Source organism: Macrotis lagotis, chromosome 7 (assembly GCF_037893015.1).
Source record: "Macrotis lagotis isolate mMagLag1 chromosome 7, bilby.v1.9.chrom.fasta, whole genome shotgun sequence".
Taxonomy (NCBI): Eukaryota; Metazoa; Chordata; class Mammalia; order Peramelemorphia; family Peramelidae; genus Macrotis; species Macrotis lagotis.
In genome coordinates, this window is record NC_133664.1 from 21,531,555 (window position 1) to 21,552,506 (window position 20,952).

General features: G+C 38.1%; 1 pseudogene; it reads left to right on the forward strand.

Annotated features, from left to right (window-relative positions):
• Positions 1–692: 692 nt before the first annotated feature.
• Positions 693–1,328, forward strand: LOC141493636 (ragulator complex protein LAMTOR1 pseudogene; annotated as a pseudogene).
• Positions 1,329–20,952: the final 19,624 nt, after the last annotated feature.

The window sequence follows — 20,952 nt, forward strand, 5'->3', positions numbered from 1 at the left end:
AATTTTTTCAATGCCTGCTTCTAATGGTCTCACTTTCCTGATCAAAAGCCTTCAGTTTTTCACCATTGACTACAGGATACTCTTTGAGCTGGAATTTAAACTTCTTCACAACCTATCAAATTGTACTATCAGTTGAAAAAAAGATCTATAGGGGAGCATGACATTTGTCTTTAAGTATTTGAAGGACTATCTCATGGGGAGGGATTGAATGTGTTCTTCTTGGACCCATAAGATAAAAGTAGGAACACAAGACAACTGTTTCAGAGACAAATTTAAACTTGTTATAACCAAAAACTCTCCCAGCATTAGCACAATCTGAAGTGGAATGGGCTTTTTTTGGAAATGCCTTAAACCAGGAAGGAGTGGAATTTTTTTCTTTTGGTAGAGGTCTTCAAGCAAGGTCATCAAAACCCTAGATGGGTTTCAAGAGCCGCCTCTTTCTGTGGCTAAGGTGGAGGCTGATCTTACTCATACTAATTATACCACCAATCAATGAGATAAAGTATGTAAAGGGCTAGAGACTAGAAATGTGATCACAAGTATAGGTTATTCCGGCCGGCGATTCTTCCTGCTGCTGCGGCGGCGGCCGGTGGGAGCCTCGGGGCTGTGGGCACAGGTCATGTGACGAGAAAGGGCTCCTTTTAGATGCCAATTCTCCAGACCCGACCCCCCCCCCACAGCTGGGCCCGGCCATGGGGTGCTGCTGTAGCAGTGACAACGAGGACTCGGACCAGGATCGAGAGGAACGGAAATCACTTCTGGACCCCAGCAGTCCCCCGACCAAGACCTTAAATGGAGCAGAACCCAACTACCACAGCCGGCCTGCAGCCCGAACAGATGAGCAGGCCCTACTTTCTTCTATCCTTGCCAAGACAGCCAGCAACATCATTGATGTATCAGCGGCAGACTCCCAGGGCATGGAACAGCATGAGTACATGGACCGAGCAAGACAATACAGTACCCGCCTGTCTGTCCTGAGCAGTAGCCTGACTCATTGGAAGAAGCTGCCACCACTGCCATCACTCACCAGCCAGCCCACCAAGTACTTGCCAGTGACCCTGTCCCCTTTGCAGATTTGCAGCAGGTCTGCAGAATAGCTGCTTATGCCTATAGTGCACTTTCTCAGATCCGGGTCGACGCAAAAGAGGAGTTGGTCGTGCAGTTTGGGGTCCCATGAGGACAATTTTTGGAGATCTCTTCCCTTGTTCCTGCCTTCCTTTCCCTTTATTTCTTCCTGCTTGTACAGAAATCTAACTTACTAATCACAGAAGAGAAACCACCACAGGAGTTCAGAGGTGTTTGGGAGCCTCATATTGAGACACAATGAGTTCCCAAAGACTATTGCCATCAAATTAGAAAAAAAATCATTATATTATTATGTAATTTTACTGTCTCATACTTTATTTTTCTTCCTTAAGGATATGATTTCTCTCTTATCACATTCAACTGAGATCAATGTGTAACATGGAACCAATGTAAACACTAACAGAATGCCTTCTGTGGGGGGTGGGGGAGGGATGCAAGAATGAGGGAAAAATTGTAAAAACTCAAAACAAATGAAATCTTTCTTTAGAACACACAAAAAACCAAAAACAAAACAAAAAAATTCTTTTATTTTATTTTTTCTCAATTACATAATCAACATTCATTCTTTTGCAAACTTAATATCCACATTTTTCTACCATCCTCCCTTCCCTATATCCTCCCCTGGCAGCAACCAATCTGATATAGTTTGTATATGTAGAATTATGTTCAGTATATTTCCATATTAGTCATGCTGTGAAAGAAGTATTAGAACTTGGGGCGGGGGGACCATGAGAAAGAAATAAAAAAATAAAAGAAATTTTAAAAAGTAAACATAGTATGTTTTGCTCTGTATTTGGACTCCATAGCTTTTTCTCTGGATGTGGATGGCATTTTCCATAAAAGGTCTGTCATTGAACTGCTGAGAGAGTTGAGTCCATCATAGTTAATCATCTCACAATGTTGCTGTTGTTGTGTATACAGTGTTCTGGTTCTGCTCACTTCACTTATCATCAATTCATGCAAGCCTTTCCAGGCTTTTATATATATATATATAAATTATATATACATATATATACACACCACATTTCGTTCAGCCACTGCCCAAGTGTTGGGCATCCCCTCAATTTCTAATTCTTTGCCATTACAAAAAGAGCTGTTATAAATATTTTTGTACAATGTGGGTCTTTTCTCCTTTTTTTTATGATCTCTTTGGGATACAGACCTAGCAGCTGTATTGCTGGATCAAAGGTTATGTACAGTTTTAATGGTCTTTTTGCATAAATGGTTGGATCAGTTCGCAACTCCACCAACAATTCATTAGTGTCCCCATATCCTCTTCAACATTTATCATTTTTTCTTTTTTAGTCATTTTAGCCAATCTTATAGGTGTGAGGTGGTACCTTAGAATTGTTTTAATTTGCATTCCTTTAATCGATGATGATTTGGAACAAACTATAGTATCTTAAAGAGAGTTGCCTAAAGAACTGACTTTCCAAAGTCTTTCCAAAGACTTTCCAAAGTCACACAGCATGTTTGTGTTGGATGAAAGACCTGAGTTAGGTTTTCCTAGCATCAAAGTCAATTCTTTATCCTCTATGGATATGTAGAGATGTAAGTAAGGTATCTTGTAAACCTTAACAGCATTCTATAAAAGTTAGTTGTTGCGGTTATTACTAATTACATGTAATTAGCCTTAAATAGCTCAGAAGAAGACTGCAAGTAATTCACAATGTCTCTGAGTATGGTTATTCAACTTTTGGTTGAATACCAGTGTAGACGCCATCTCCTAACCAGAGATCTGTATCGACTTTTTCCTTTCTTCTTTGTATTTGTAGACACATACAGTTCTTTTTCTTTTAGTTTTTTTTTTTTTTTTGCAAGGCAAATGGAGTTAAGTGGCTTGCCCAAGTCCACACAGCTAGGTAATTATTAAGTGTCTGAGGTCAGATTTGAACTCAGGTACTCCTGACTCCAGGACTGATGCTCTATCCACTGTGCCACCTAGCCACCCCAACACATATACTTCTGTAAGACTATCTCAGATTTTATCTGGTTTTTTACTGTATTTTTACAACCAGAAGGTTTGCCTAAGCAGCTAATTAGTACAAGGTATCCTAGGAACCTGGAAGGCCTCTAGGAAGAGATCTTTCTCTTCCAACTCCCTCATTTTAGAAATAAGAAAAATGGGGTTTAGAGAGGTTCCTGATCTCATGCTGCCTAGATGCAAAGCCTCAAGATTTCCAGGAAAATTGATGCTGCTTCTGCTGGAGAGCTTCCTCTTATGAAATTAGGTTAAGGTGACTTTTAGAGATAATTAGAACAGTCTTCATAGAGGAGGTGGCATCTGACAATAGACCATGAGAGAAGAGAAATATTTCAGTAGGCTTAGAGGTGGAGTGAGTGTGTTCAAAGTGAAAAATCTTGAGGTGGGAGGCAACAGGCAAAGTTGGGAGACTGATTTGGCTGGTATATGGGTGAATAGTAGAGCAAATTAAGACTGAAAGACATAGACTGGAGTCAGGTTCTGAAGGGCTCCCAAGCCCCTGGGCCTGTCAAAATAGAACTGTCTCCTCATTAGTCAGATCAATGTCCCAGGTCTTGGGTTACACCAGTCTGAGGTATAGACGTTTTATCTTACAAGTGGTGGGGATGCTTTCTGAGTAAGGGAATGACATAATAATGATAAAATATTCAAGCAGATCTGTGATTACATCAATGTGGATATTCTCTCCAGTAATGCAAATTCTTCCCCATCCCCTATTCCTGCCTATCCAGGGTGACTCTTGCCTATGGTCTTTGGAAAAGTCAATTTTTGGAAGCTTGCCTCACTTTCCTCTGACATTGAGAGGATGCCAGTGGATCACTTAGGCTGCCCATTTTTCATTCAGTGTTAGCCCCATTATCTTTTCCTACCAAGCATTTCAATCAGTGAAAAAATGATATTCATAATATTATAGAGGATGCAGTGGATAGAACTTGTGACTTGGAGTAAGGAAGGTTTGAATTCAAATCCTTCATCAGACACTAACTAGCTGTGTACTCTTGGGTGAATTATTTAACCCTTCTCAGCCTCAGTTTCCTCAGTGGTGAAATGGGGATAATAAGAGCAACTGCTTCCCAAGATAATTATGAATATCAACTAAATCTCTTTTCAAAGGTTAAGCTGCTATTATTATGTAGGTGAAGGGGAACTCAGAGACCAACTAGTCCAGTCCCTTCTTTTCACAGATGAAGAAACTGGGCTGAAGGAGATAAGTGACTGCCCAGGATCACAAAAGTAGTAAGCTTCAGAGGCAGAATTCAAACCCAGGTCTCTCACTCTAGAGTCAATGTTCTTTCCACCATGATATCTGAGGCTGATCCTGCATTTGGAGGTTTGCCTAGTGCTTTCCATCCACCATCTCATTTGACCTTCACGGCAATCCTATGAAGTGCAATTCTATTATTATCATCATCTCCATTTTGTGGATGAGGAAATTGGGAAATAGAGATGAAGTGATTTGCCCAGAGAGGCACAAATTAGTAGATATCTGAGGCCAAAGTTGAGCCTGAGTCTACCTTATTGCAAGACTGTTCTGTTCCATATCTGCCCTTGAGAAAAGGAGGCTGGTAACTTTACCGGCCTTTCCTCACTTAAATCCAATTCACTTGCGTGTCATAGCATCGCTTCTTTCGTGTCGTGGTAATCTTCAAGAACAAAGGACAAACAACAGCAACAATTCATAAAGTAGGAGGGAAGTCCCGGGGCACTATATAATAATAATAAGCTGCCAGTATATCTCAGGGACAAGACTTGAACCCAGGTCTTCCCACTTCCAAGGCTGACCTTCTATTCCCTGAACCAATTTGGGAAGCTCTTTACATACCTCATCCCATTTTAGCTTCACAGCCACCCCATTATTAGGCATTACTGTCCTCGTTAGCTGATAGCTCTGGAACTGGAAGGAAGTGCAGAGACCATCAACTCTTTAACTTTACAGGTGAGGAAACTGAGGTGGACTGACTTACCCAGTCACACAGCCAGGTGGTCTTAGAGGTAGGATTTAAACCCAGCCCTTCTGATAACAAGTCTGGCTCTCTGTGTTTTGAACTATACCTAAGATGCTTTCCAGGACCAGCCTTTTCCTCTCTGCAGTGTAATGGTAGCTGCTGCCAGTTGTCTCCACTTTGTTCCATCAAAGTAAGTAGATTTTGTTAATTCGGATCCAAAGGTAACAATAGAGCGGGCAAGGGTGTGCACCCGTGTGGCTCCCCCAAGGCTGGATGAGGTCATGCTTAGGCTGGGCTTCTTCTTTATTGGTCCTTCCTCATGCCAATTGTTTTTCATAGAATTCTGTTTCTATTATTCAGTGGCTGGGACACTCTTACTGTGTCAGAGAGCCATCCTGAATGAGAAAAAGAAACAACAAACAACAGTTTTCCTTAGGGATGATCATTCCCTCCAGAGGAATTTAACTGAAGGGGTGGGGGAATAGCATCCCTTAGAACTTCAGCTCTTCTGGAGTTCCTAATGAAGCAACCTGTTCCCCTTCCTGAGAAGGAACTCCATCATGTCTAGGATTTTTTAGCCCTTCACATTAACCACAGTCTGTCTCCACTGCCTTGCCCTACCTTGCCACTCTTCCCCATGATTCTGCTTGTTTTGACTGGCAAAGGAACACCTACATGTCCTCAGATTTGTCTGGATGATTCACGGGCACCACTCCCCGAGAAGCCAGTTGGTGAATGTCAAACACTCCATCCCATTTGTCCTGGTTCTCCCTGGAATCACAGGTCCTTGACGTATGGCCCTCACCTCCCCATAGCGGACCTTGGTGTTAATATTAAAACAAACACACAAACCTAATCACCATGTGCATCAAGGGTTAGTGGGGTCCACCCCCCTCCTTCCACAATGAATTCAGAGACTTCCTCTGTTTTCCAGTCTCCTGCTTGTGGTGGGGTAACCTGGGCTGTTGAGGTCTGTTGTAACTCTAATTCTATAACTGGAAATTGGCCTAAGCCACTAATGGTGGCTTCCACGGATCTACTACAGAGTACTACAGAGTCTAATACAGAGATGGCAGTGGGAACTGATGAAAAGTAAGGTACAAGGAAAGCAGTTACAGGGGGATCAAGGGTAAAGAGCTTGGGCTTCCAGCTCACACAGAAATCTAGAAGAAATGTACAGTTCAGTCTAGCTGATTCCCCAATTACCTTCTTTATCAGAGACTCATCATGACATGATGTGCCTTAGTCTACTTTGGGTAGACTTGTTTCTCTTAGCTCATAGTCACCATGTAGGAAATCTGAGAAACATTACCTATCACAGGAACCTTTATTCCTACCATTTCCCATTATATTCCAACTTCCAGCCATTCTGTATACCACCCCAAACTCAGTAGTAAATGTGTGTCCTCCAGAAAGGTGAGGACAAGTCACTTGGACCTTTCACCTGATTCTTCAGGTGCCATTGCTCCCTTCTTTGTGACTCCTTTCCCTCCCTCCATTCTCAATCTTTATTGGGGAACAGCAGGAGCTTAAATGTTTGTGAAAATGTTTCGTCTAGGATAATCATAGAAATCCATCAATGCACATTACCAAAAAATAAGAAAATAGCAACCTTGAAGCTTTTTAAAAAAATGTACAATGGGACCCAGAAGAAAGTTCAGAAGGAAACGCAAGTTTCAATGAAGCAAGAAAGATAACTTTGAAAGAAACATGTGCATTTATTGTGCATATTTTTAAAAAATCAAGCTGTATAAAAGAGAGATTCAGAGTTTTATATATAGCCTCCCTTTTCTGTTCTACTTTGTAAATAGAAATGTTATTTTTGTGTGTTCATTAAAATCAAAATGAAAAAAATTTTAAAAGAAATCCATTAAAATAGCTTCCTCAAGTTGAGAACATAATTCTAAACAGTAGCCCTCCAGGAACTTGACTCCTGATTCTCTGAAAGATGAATGTGGTGGATTCACTTTCCTTGGTCCAATTGGACTTGGGCCTTGACCCAAGACCAGATGGACTTCGAAATTCTTTATGGACAGAGCAGAAGAGAACATACCTGAGTTTTACTGACCAATAGTAAAACAGAGAATAGTGCTTCTACTCAGAAACTCTATGGGTTTTTCTATAGAGAAGATGTTAAACCATGGTTCTCCCCTATGATCCAAGCTCCAGGAATAGAAGAGGGGAAAAAAAGGAAGAAGGCTATCTTTCCATTCAGGAGAGATGAGTAAGAGAGAAGACCTTTGGCTTAAATCTCATTTATTTCTTCTAGCCTTCTTAGGACACATAGTCCTGTCCATATTCCTTTTTTTTATAATATTTGCTCCTTTGTTGCTTTAAAGGTCCAAGACAACATTAAGCCTTCTGTTTTCCAAGCTCTCTATCAGTTCTGAAGTCAAATAAGTTGTTGTCCCTTTTCAAGGGCTATCATTTTTCAATCAAGTGGGTCCTGCCCTGTTAACAATAGAAAATCCCCCATCTAGTCACATGGCTTATTGCAGCCTACATATTGTCCTGAATGAGCAGGATAGGGACTAATTCTTATACTCTCCATTCCAAATAGCTAGGAAGGCAACTCATAGTCAGAAAGCAAGGAAGATGGAGAGTGTTGCTAACAGCATTCTCTTCTTCACAGCATAAAATCACTGGCTCTTTACTCCTGCATCTGAAAGAGTCCTTTGACTGAGGATGCTGAGATTGATTAAGCTGATTGATGCTTGTTCTTCTTTCTTGAAGAAGACCATCACATCAGGGAGGTGATGCCATGACAAGCACATTAATTGAATTGGAGTGAGGGGGTGCTGTGATAAGTCTACAGCCTCACCTTCTCCCCCAGAACTATCTGAGTCCAGTGGTCAGATAGGAATCAGGATGACTGGAGATAGCCCTGAATATGAGGCAATCAGGGTGAAGTGATTTGTCCAAGGTCACTCAGCTAGTGTCAAGTATCTGAGGCTAGGTTTGAACTCAAATCCTCCTGTCTCCAGAGCCAGTGATTTATTCACTTTGCCACCTAGCTTCCTCATTAAGCAGGTAGGCAAAGGAGGAAAGAGAAAGATACTCAGCTAAAAATATAAAAGCAGGGACTATGCAAGGAAACAGATCTCATATAGAAAAACAGGGATGAAGAGGGGCAGATGAAAAGTAAAATGAAAAGGATCTGGAATGAGGTTTTTGATTTCATAAGTCTACATAGTACATATAGTTGGTACTAGAGAAAGCAAACTTGAGATTTTAACAGAAGGAATCAAATCATTAAGACTTGAAGATATGGAATCCATGGGAATATAATCATGCATCTTACTCAAAAGAAACATATATAAGGTAAAAGGGATGGTGTATATCAAAAAGTTATGCCCCCCCAATATTTTTTAACTTTGAAAAAAGATGTTTTTATTCCTGCACAAAAGCCTACAAACCTCTGGGTAGCAGGAATAATTTGAATGAAAATGAAGGAAAAGATGTGGGGTGGATGATTTTGTTGTGGAAACACACTTCTAAGCTTCCAATCTAAGGATGTGGGCAATATTGTCCTCACAAACTTAGCACAAAAGAGAAATATAATGGACAGTGAAGACTTCCAGATATCAGGTGGAAGTCTCCCCTTGCTTACAGCAGAGCATCTGACAGATTTAAAAACAAAACAAAACACTGGGCTTTCCCTTTCTTCCATTTTTCAGATATAGGAAGTAAAGGAATGAAATTGTTATTTGTTTTTTTTACTTAATTCTGACCAATAGTCAACTGGTTGGGGATATTGGAGACCATGTCCCAGGTTCAGTGACCCACTGGTTTAGAACAAGGAGGAACTTTGTTTAGTTCACTCCCCTAATTTTTCAGATGAGGAAATCTGAGGACCAGAGAGGTGATGTCACTTCCCCAAGATCACACAGGGAGTAGAGTGATTTGATCTCTCTCTGTTGCCTCTTCACACTGATTTAGTTTATTTTTTTTATAGATTTTATGGTGTAGCTAGCTTCCCTCTCTTTAGGAGTCCTCCTATATTTCTGATTTCTTCACATTTATCATTATTTATGGAGCAACAATATCCATTACATTCCTAAACCATGATTTGTCCAGCCATTCCCCAATTGATAGGCATGTATCTTGTGTGTTTTGTTTCTAACTTCCCAACATCCTGAATAATTGGGTTATAAACCTGTTTTTATATGTACAGCCTCTTCTTCTTTTCAATCACTTCCTTGATTTCTAGTAGCAGTAGGAAGCTCTTTGGATCAGCTGAACAATTTAGTAGCATTTCTTGTAGAATTCCAAATAATGTCCCAGATTGTATGAAACAGTTCACAGTTCTACTATCCATGAAGGAGGATGCCTGTCTTCCCACAATAGTTCCAACAGTAAATTCCTTATGTCTCAGCATCTTTGCCCTTAGAAATTTTCCACAAATCTCCATTTATTCTGACCTTTGTAGGCCCAAGTTCCTCTTTTTTCCCCTAGTGGCATGCCTTCCTTCTATGGCATGGGAACAGCAAAGGGAGATTTATCTTATTACAAGTCATCAACTGATTAGAGAGCAGATGCCTGTACATATGCCAGAACTCTACCAAAAACATGTCACCCCTGTCATCAGGTCAGCCTCACTGTCTGGACTCAGACTCCTGTGGCATAACATAACTTCATTTCTAAAAGACATATGTCCCAATGTCTTAGTCTGCTGAGACAAGACTTTCCTATTGATCTTGCTCTCAGAAAGGGCTGGATGGCCAATGTGGTTGTTTATTGTTAACCCTAGGTGGGGTAAGATAGGGAAAAATCATTGAGACATGATAGTGATGCTTCAAAAAAAATCAAACAACTTTAAAAAAAAAGTGTTGACAAAGATTTCCATGTGGAGCCCAGAAAAAATTGTGAATGATTGGCAGTTTGCAAGTCACTTGACTCTTCTGGTTACTTTCCTCATCTGTGAAATGAGATCATTGGACTATCTAATTTCTTAGTCTCTTCCAGCTCAAATAGTCTGAGTCTGTGAATATTTATTCCAATATTTTGGCTATATAGACCTGGTTTATGGTGTCAAAGATAAAGATAATAAAAATCTTCTCTCCACCCTAAAAGAGTTTTACTTTTAAGGCACTTTCTTTTTCTTTTTGAAATTGAAGAAAGTAATGCTTTAGAAATCCATCATTAATTGGAGTGACTCAGGGTTTTTTAGTGGAAACAGCAGTTGGAAGTCTGGCACCTCACCAGGATCCAAAAATATATGGTTGGGTCTTCCTAGTGTTCTCCACCTGATCTGTCTGTAGCAGTGTATGGCCATGGCAGGGAGGAATGGACTGAAGACACTGTAGAGCCCAACTGGCTAGACCTGATAAGGACACCTAGAAATGAAGCATGTTGCTAGAACATGATTGGAGATATTCCAGGAAGTGTGCCTTAAATTATCCAGGTTCATTTTTGCCTCTTGCCTCTCCCTCAATCCCATTGCAAATAAATTGCTAAAGGAAGGATTAAAACACGAATAATTATTTATTGAGTACCTATGGTGTGCTAACCAAGCACTGTGGTAAGGGGTAGAGATGCAAAAAAAAAAAAGTGAGCAAAACATGCTCTGCCCTAAAAAGATTATATTCTACCAAACGGAAGACAACACCTATTACATAAGACTATTGATTGACAGGAAGGGACATGTTTGATTACCATTCTCACAACTAGTGTAAGAAAGTGGGGCAAGAATGTGGGTTTGAGAGATGGCTGGCATCTTGTCACTTCTACCATTACAAAATGCCTCACATCCATTCCCTTTTCACTTTCCCCCTTTTCAAGGTCTTATCACCTCTAGAAGGACTATCAAAAGCCCCCTAGAAGATTTTCTTGCTTGTAGTCTCTCTTCTCCAAATCATCTTCCCCATAACTTTGAAACTAATATTCCTTAAACTCAGATCTGATGATGTAAACTCAAAAATATTTAGTGACTCTCTATTACCTCTAGGATAAAACAGAGTAATTAAAATGTCCTTTAAAACACTCCACAATCTACCTCTCTTCTCTTTTCAGATTTATTTCATGTCATTCTCCTTTATACACTGTCCACTGTAGTCAAACTGACCTGCTCAACCATCTTTCCTAACTCACCTCTCCCTTGTAGAATTTCTTCGAAATGGAACTCAGATATCATATCCTGAACAAGATCTTTCCTGATGCATCCAGGTTTTAAGACTCTTTCCCTCTTGAAATTCCTTTGTATTAGTTTATATTTACTTCTCTGTTTATATGTTATATTCCTCACCCCTTATGATGACCTTCACATAAACTATTTGAATATGGGGATGGTTTTGTTTTTGTCCTTGCTGCTATGATGTTTTGTACATAGTACTTTTCCTTAATATTTATTGAATTCCGTCAAGGCTCCATTACTTCAAAATTTCCCCTTCATTATCCTCTAGGATAAAGCTTCATTTCCTATGAAAATATAAATATCTTTGGAATTATATTATTCATCATTAATATCTTACTCTGAATTCATAAATCCGACTATTATTGCTAATTTTCTGCTATTTGAACCCAGGTTTTCATTGGGAGAAGAGGTATAAAAATTAAAGAGAAAAAAGATATTTAGGTTGAGGAATGGATCACTACCTAGGCTGAGTTTCTGGTATGCAAAGTATAAAATCAGGTCATGAGAAATAAAAGAAAGCAAAAGAGAAAGAGAAGATTAGCAGGGGACTTCATACTTTGCCTTTCTGGAAATTATCCAAAGACTGGTCTTATCAGTGTTCCAATGCATGCCCAAGACAAAAAATGAAAAGTTCTGAAAGAATTATTAAGAACACAGCTGTCTGTCACATATATTGTGACACATCATTTATGTCTTCTCTGTGCTAAAGAACCTGGGCAGCTTGTAGTGTACCTCAACACAAGACCTCCCCAGAAACATGTATATTAAAGAGAAAGTTACTTAATCTCTTTGTTAATATTTTATTTAAAATGTTTGCATTGTTGTTAGGTCTGTAGTTTTCTTTTTCTGTTTTGACTCTGTCTGTTTAATGTATCAAGATCATATTCATGTCATTTAAAAAACTGTTAGGACACTTTCTTATGCTGTTTTTGTTTTTTTAGATTTTGCAAGGCAATGGGGTTAAGTGGCTTGCCCAAGGCCACACAGCTGGGTAATTATTAAGTGTCTGAGGTCAGATTTGAACCCAGGTACTCCTGACTCCAAGGCTGGTGCTCTATCTACTGTGCCACCTAGCCACCCCTTATGCTATTTTTGTAAACAGTTTATAATTGTTCTTTGAATGTTCGATAGAATTCACTTGTGAATGTATCTGCCCTTAGAGTTTTCTTTTCTTTGGAAGTTCATCTATAATTTGTTCAATTTAATTCTCTGAAATTGAGTTGTTAAAAACTCTTTGTTTCTTTTACAGATAGTCAGATAGTTTGAGTATTTTATATTTTTGTAAAACATTTATTGTTAGTATTATTGGCATATAGTTAGGCAAAACAGTTGTTAATATCCTTTATTTCTTCTTCATTTGTTATGATTTTCTTTTTTTCATTTTGATATTGGTAATTTAGCTTTCTTCTTTTTAATCAAATTAGTTCATGGTTTATTTTTTAAACAACACTGAATTTTATTTATTAATTAACTTTAGTTTAAATTGTGCTAATCTTTCATATTCAGGAGCTTTATTTGAGTGTTTAATTAGGACTTAAATTTTTATGACAATATGTCATAAAGGTTATAAGTAATGACCAGATTGAATTTAAATGAAGACTGAGGGACTGGCTTAATATTGGGAAACTATAAATTTAACTAACCTTATTAATAGCAAAATCAACAAAAGAAATATAATGTTAATTAGATGCAGAAAATTTTTTCACATAATAGAAACCTATCCTGGAAAAAAACCCACTAGAAAACATAGGAATAAATGGGGCTTTTCTTAAAATAACAATATGTCTAAATCCCAAAGCTATCATTATATGTAATGAAGATAAACTAGCATCTTTTCCAATAAAATGAAGGGTAAAACAAGGTTGTCCTTTGTCACTACTTGTATTTGTTATAGTACTAGAAATGCTAACTATAGCAATAAGGCAAGAAAAAAAATCAAAAGAATAACATATGTAAAAAAAGAAATAAAATTAATTTTTCAGACGATATGATGGTGAATTTTTAAGAATTCTAAAGAATCAACTAAAATTCATTGAAACAATAACTTTAGCAAATTTTAGGATATAAAATAAATTCACACAAACCATCAGCATGTAAGTATATATATATTTCAATAAAACCTAGCAGAAAGAAATGGAAAGAGAAATTCTATTTAAATTTCCTAGAGAATATGCAAAATATTTGGGAGTCCATCAAGTTCCATATTAGAACTATATAAATGCAACAAAGATCACTATTTGTAGAAATAAAAAGAAACTTTAAAAATTGGAAAAATATTAATCGTTCATAAGAATTCAAGATTAGTCAATATAATAAAAATGACTATATTAGCTCATTTATTTTATGTATTCTATGACAAACCAATCAAATTACCAAAGGATTTCTTTATAGAACTAGAAAAAAGTAACAGAATTCTTGTAGAAGAAAAACAATCAAGGGAAAAATGGAAGGAAGTAGAAAGGAAAAGCGGTCTGGAAATGCCAGATTAAAATGATGCTACAAAGCAGTAATTCTCATAATATTTTAATATTGGTTAAAAAAGAGAGATCACAATGAATCAGATTGTGTAGGCAACATACAGGTACAAAAAAACCTAGAAACCTAATAATTAATAAACACAAAAGGATAAGGATTCACTAAGAATAAAGATTACTAGCAAATGAACAGCAGCGTGAAAGAAATTGCATTTTGAATAATATCTCCCACTTTATATTATGATAAGCTCTAAATGGAAACATGACCTAGATATGAAAGATCACATTATAAACAAATGGGAGAAACATGGGAGAAAATGCCTATCAGCTCTATGGATAGAAAGCTCACAAACAAAGGAAAGAGAAGGTCACAGAAGAGAAAATGGATAATTTTAATTATGTAAAATAAAAAAGGTTTTCCACAAGCAAATCCAATGACGCTAATATTAAAAGGGAAATAACTGGGAAAAAAAATCTTTACAATATAACTCTCTTATAAGGATCTCATTTCCAAGATTCAAATTTATGGGAATAAGAGCCAATCTCCAACTGAAAAATGATCTAAAGATTTGAATGGGCAATTCTCAAGGGAAAATGCTCCAAATCACTACTAATTAGAGAAATGCAAATTAAAGTATTTCTGAGATTCCCACACCCTTAAAGTGGCAAAAATAAAAAAAAAAAAATAAGGGATTTTGGTAGATGTTGGAGGGGCTATGGGAAAAGACACACTGTTATAAACTGTTGTCAGACCCATGAATGAGTATAACCATTCTGGAAAGCAATTTGAAATTCTACACAAAGACTTCTGTTTATAGTGCATGTCTTTTTATTCATCTTTACCACTGCTAGACTTATACCCAAAAGAAATAGGAAAAATTTCTTTATGTACAAAATTATTCATAACAGCACTATTTGTGATAGATAAAAATTGAAACTAAAAGAATATCCATCAATGGAGAAGTGACTGAATAAATTGTGGCCTTTGGATGTGATAGAACTATTGTGCTTTAAGAAATGAAGAATGAAATGGTTTCAAAGAGATATGGAAAAATTTATATGTACTGATGCAAAGGGCAATGAGCAAAACCTGGAGAACAATTTATAAAAATTACTATAAAAAGGAACAACTCTGTTGATTTTTATGAACTGATGAAGAATGAAATGAGTGGAACCAAGAGGATAATTTATAAAAAATTAATATTATAAAAAGGAACAACTCTTTGATTTTTATGAATTGATGAATAATGTAATAAACAGAACCAGAACAGTTTATAAAAATTGATAATATAAAAAGGAACAACTCTGTTGATTGTTATGAATTGATGAAGAATGAAATGAACAGAACCAAGGGAACAATTTATAAAAATTAGCATTATAAAAAAGGAATAATTCTGTGTTTATGAATTGATGAAAAATGAAATGAGCGGAAACAGGAGAATAATTTCTACACTACTATAAAAACAATTTTGAAAACTGTAAGAACTATGATCAAAACAACGATCATAGGAGCAAGGATGAAACCTGCTCTCTCCTTAACAGAGAGGGGATGAATTTGGGTCCAGAATTTTATATATACATATATATATATATATGTATATATATATACATATATATATATACATATATATATATAGACACGCACATATTTCTATATTTGACTGTATAATTTGTTATAATTTTTTCTTTTCCTTTTTTTCTTTTTTTTCAATATGATGAATGGAGAGAAAATAGATTTGTTAATTTAAAATTTTTTTTTTTAAAAATAGAGAGTCAAGGGATGCTACAGATGTAGAATGGGGCATACCCTTTCAAATGAGATCACTAATGGGTGATTTGGAAATGTTTGTAATGCATAAACAAAACACATGTAACTTTTTAAAAAAAAAAAAAGGAAGTCTTTAAAAACATCATGCCTCCAGGAACACAGTGACCCAAGTTGAAGAGATCACTACCAACTCTGAGGCCTAGAATCTGCCAACTTTTATACTTTTTTTATAGGCAGCCTCACAAGGAAAGATTGATGCCCTCATTAAGGATCTTGGCAACAGCTGCTGCCTTACTTGTCTTCAGATCAAATACTCCTTGAGTGTAGTAGACCATATATATTATAAAATAAAAAAGAACTATGCCCCGAATTTTACAAGTGTGTGGAGCCCTAATTTGTCTTTGACGCTATGATACAACTTGAATGTCCAGTGTCTTTAGGACATCTTGAATGAGATGTAACAATCCAAAATAGAACTCATCATCTTTCTCACGCAATCCTCTCCTTTTCTAAACTTTCGTGTTCTTAATGAACCATGCTTCCTGTCGCTGAGACTCAAGGTCTCAGTGTTATCTTCCACCTCTCACTCACTCATCCAACACATCCAATCTGGTGCCAGGCCTTCTAGAGCTACTTTGACATCTCTCTCTCGTCTCCTTCTCTCTAGTCACGCAGTAACCTCTTTGGTTTGACCCTTGTCCTTCATTGCTTGGATGACTGCAATCTTCTCTTCTATTGCCATTCATCTCCCACTCAGGTAACATGATTTTCCTGAACCTCAGGACTGGTCATGTCATCCTCCACTGGCCCCCTGTCAGTAACCTTCATTAACTCCCTACTCCTACCAAGGTCAAATTAAAAGTCATCTGGATTTAAAGCCCTTCACAAGCTGACTCCTTCCTTTCTAGTCTTACACTGTTCTCCTCTCTAAGCATTTAGCAATCCAACCTACTTGTTCCTGGAATAAAACTTCTCCTGACTCCAAGTCTTTGCCATTTCTGTTTCCCATACTTGAACTTCTCTCCCACCTCAGTACCATTTCCTCTCTAGGGTTCAAATCTGAGAGTCATGCCCTTAGACCCTTAGAAGGATGGGAGAAGGACATAATTCTAGCCCAACAACTCACCTTGGAGACTGGTAAATCAGGATTCTGCCTGCCTGACAAAGTAAGGCAAACACAGCGCCTCTTCTCTCCCAACAGACTTAGAGTAGATCTCCATCATGTCCATCAAGGTCACCCATGAACTACATTGTACATTTATATATTTAGACATCCCCAATTATCTATCCTATCTTTTGTGTACAACCAGTCATTTACAGATTGTTTCCCCTATTAGAATGTCAACTCCTTGAGGATGAAAACTGTTTGTTTGTTTTTTTTTGCTTTGTTTTAGATCTTCACTTAATACAGTTCCTGGAATATTGTAAATGCTTAATAAACACTTGCTGGACTAACTGGACTTTTCTTTCCTGTTCTTTTTTTTCCTAGTCCAGGGCCAGCACCAAGAGCCTCCCCCTTTTTTTGAGAAACATTTTGTTTGTTTTATTTGTTTTTTCAACAACATGCAATGATAGTTTTCATGGATCTTTTTTTTTAGCAAAGTTTTGAGTTTTACATTTTTTCCCTCCCCTCCCCCTGATAAAAGGCATGTAACATAGGCTCTACATGTGTAATTATGCTAAACAAGGATCCATATTAATTACGTTGAGACAGAAGAATTAAATTGAACCAGAAGGAAAAGAACATCAGAGAGAAAAACAACATAATACACGATACATAAGACAACTTTTAAAAATTGAAGATAGTAAGCTTTGATCTGCTCTCTCCTGCTTTATACAGTATATATCTACTCACTATAGCATAGGACTGTTAAACAGAACTTATTCCACTTCCTTCCAGTATAGAATACAAAGACCCTTCCACTAACTATCAAGGACTTCTGGACCTCCCAAAATAACCTTTTCTCAGACAAAAGGGTTATAGCAACCAAAACCCTGGTTGGGGGGGGGGGTATTCCATTTTTATTTTTTAAGCTTACAATTTCCATAGAACTGTTCCAAAAAAACAACTCTTAAGTGTTGAGAGGGTTTATGCAATCAATCCTTGCTGTTTTTCCCTATGGGAAAGAAAATCCTGAAAATAAGAAATCTTCTCCTAAATTTTCTACTAAATAGACCTCATTGGAACCTGGAGGTGACTCTGGGGTCTGAATGTTTATGGGGATTGTAAATTCCAAAAGGTCTTACCTAGAAAGAAAAACTTTAAATATGGGTCTGGAGATAGAATGGTCATTTATCTATACAAACCAGTATCAGTAACAGAAAGGGATCATCACCTGAAGGCTGACCAGCTCTAGTGATGGAGCAGCACATGAAGGTGTGAAATGGTTGCACTGTATTTTGAGAGAGCCCAGGCTGATGAAATCAGGTATCTTTGAAAGTATCCAAGCAATCACCAAACATTTAGTAAAGCCTAATATGGGATGTTTCAAACTCCATGAAAAGGGAATATAAACGACTGGGACATAAAAGAAAAGAAAAAAAAACAGTCCCTGACCTCAAGAAGTTTATGTACATTCTGTCAACAGGAAGTGTTGCCCTTTTAATAATTAGTTTTCTGGGTTTTTAAGAACAGAGTTTGGTAGGTGAGGTCAAACTTTCACGTAGATATTAAAGAAGGCCTCCTGGAAATTAGATCAATTTAGTAACTGAAATGGGTGCTTAGAGAAAACCCCCTTATTGTAAACAGAATAAACTTTGTCTTCTTAATCCCATCAATAGCTCCCCCCCCCAGCTATCTTCAATGCTCTGAAGGTCTCTTAGGATAAGTCATTCCTTTGGATGTGTGATGTCAGTTCCCCTGCCCCAACATGAATTACCTCCTCCCCATCCTCAATTCTCTTTGCCTCTCCCTGCCTTGCCCCTGCCCCATCTTGACTTGGAGGGCCATGCCCTTCTTTGATTAGAGAAGCCAGAGATGAAGTTTCAGATCTTGCATTCTGATGGTCAAGATTATTTAAAGCAGACAGTAGGCCTCCGTTTTAGGGGACTTGGCTGTCTAACTAGACCCCCGCATGCATACCTGGATAATTCTTGACTTAGAGAAATATCAATAAATAACCCAGTTCTGTTTTATTTTTTCTTAAGGCCAAAAACTCTGGTGAAATTTGTTTCTGATGAGGACAAACCCAGGGAACAGTAGCACATATTTATTCTTTTTAGTCAAAACTTAGTGAGGACTCCTTTTTTGGGGGGGGGGGATACTCTTTCACAATATACATACACACATTTATAGTTATTGTTACCGTTCAGTCATTTCTGATTCTCTGTGACACCATTTGAGATTTTTTTGGCAATGATATTGTAGTGATTTGCAATTGTTTCTCCAGCTCATTTTACAGATGAGGAAACTGAGGCAGGCAGTGTTAAATGACTTACCCAGGGTCATTCTTCTAGTGCTGAAGGATAGATAAGAACTCAGATCTTCCTGAGTTAGGCATCACCTAACTCTTGCAAGATAGGTAGATAGATGTAGAGCCAAAGATATATCTATGAGTATATAAATGTAGATATTTTAAGTGTACACAAAATAAAATCAGTCATTTTTGCATGATACATTTGCAGCTGGGGGTATGCAATGACTTTATACAGAAACTGGTCCTTGTGCTTAGTTTGTTTTGTTTTTTGCAAGGCAAATAGGGTTAAGTGGCTTGCCCAAGGTCACACAGCTAGGTAATCATTAAGTGTCTGAGGTAGAATTTGAACTCAGGTCCTCATGACTCCAGGGCTGGTGCTCTATCCATTGTACCACCTAGCTGCCCCTCTTGTGCTTAGTTTTGAAGGAAACTGGGTCTTCCAAGTAGCACAGGTGGGAGTGGGGAGAGCATCCAGGCCTAGGGTTCAGCCAGTACAAAGTAATAAAATCAAAGAGTAAATAACTTCCTTTACACCAAAATGCCAAACCAACCAGTAGTTTCTATTCTCTGAAGAAAAAAATACCATATTGCAGAATTTCCTACAAACAGGGTTTGAGGGGAAAAGAAGGAACTAGAATAATTCCCTAACTCCAGTCTTGTTACTTTTGTTCCCATCAGCTACTGAGGAAGATCCACCCCCATCACCCCCACTGGAGTAATCACAAGGAGTTTCATAAGGGAAGTCATACATGGTGAAGTTATAAATGTGTAAAGAGATAGTTTAAGCTCCTTTTATAAGGTGATAACCTCCTTGATTGGGTCAGGAAAGCAACAGCTGACTAGCTGGTCTTGGAGGGCTTTAAATAGCTCGAGGAATTCGTGGAGGCTGGCCTGTGTAGCAGTGAAGGACTCCAAGCTTCTGGAGAACCTTGAGAAGGCAGTATAGACCCGGTGTAGACCCTTGCACCCGTGCCTGGAGGTAATAAGAGTGGGGGGAGGCAGAGTGAGGCAGGAGTGTAACACTATCCCACCCCCAGCCCCTTTATCATCTACTGTGTCATTGGAGATACTGAACTGATAGAAAACAAAATATCCAATTGGAGCAAAGATACTGTAAGAACAAATATGGACACAGAGAAGCCAGTTCATAAACAAGAAGTGCCAGCCCTCAAACTAAGCCCAGGGCTTACAAAAAAACGAAAGGAAGTCTCTGCTGTCAAGGAGCTTATATTCTAAGGGGGAAGACCACCCATAAAAGTTAGCTGAAGAAGAGAATTTAAGAGGAAGAGAGAAGGTTCTGGCCTGGGTGGGGGGGGGGGAATGATAGTGAGAGACAGAGTCAGGCGTGCACCCTGGAAAGGAGGGGAATGAAAGCATGACTGGCCTTGTTGACCATAATAAAATAGAGGTTTGGAGGGAAACCAGTCAGTCTGAGGGAAAGGCCCAGAGTAACCCGGATGCTGCATATGGACTCCGAGAAAGCAACTAGGTACCAGAAATTATGAATTTATCCTTTGCTCAATGTATTCTCAAGTTAGAATCCACTTTCTAGTGGACTTTAGAGTTTGATCCAGACTTTTGGGAAGAGGGAAAACCAGTCTTATTTAATGCCTAAGGGTCTTCTTTCACAGACCAGGTCACTGCTTAATCTGTGAAAGATTGCTAAATGACGATCATGTCTTACAAGCTGTGGATAATCCAGTGTCTCATAGAGGAATACTAAGAGTATTTAATTCTTTGTCTAGAGATAAGCAGGGTCCTTTACAGTGTCAACCCCTATATAAGATTGCTTATTTGTTTAGTATTTACCAGTGAGGTAGTTCAGTACTGCTCACACACATGGCTCAGGCCCCATAAGCCAGATGGATGCAATGGTTTTCCAAAAAGGAACAGTTTACCACCTGGATTCTCTCCTCAGGGGTATATGTAAAGGGAAGGTGGTTTTTCAAAGACATGACTATTACTTGTTTACTTTATAGAAAGGAGGTTTCTGGAGGAAGGGCCCAGCCAAAGAATTTCTACATCCTGGTGAATAACCATCCCCCCACCTCCCCAAGTTTCCTATACCTTTAATGGGTACCTCCCATAACAATAGGCAGGGTTTCCTGGGCATAAATTATTACCTACCTGTATCACTGGTTTATT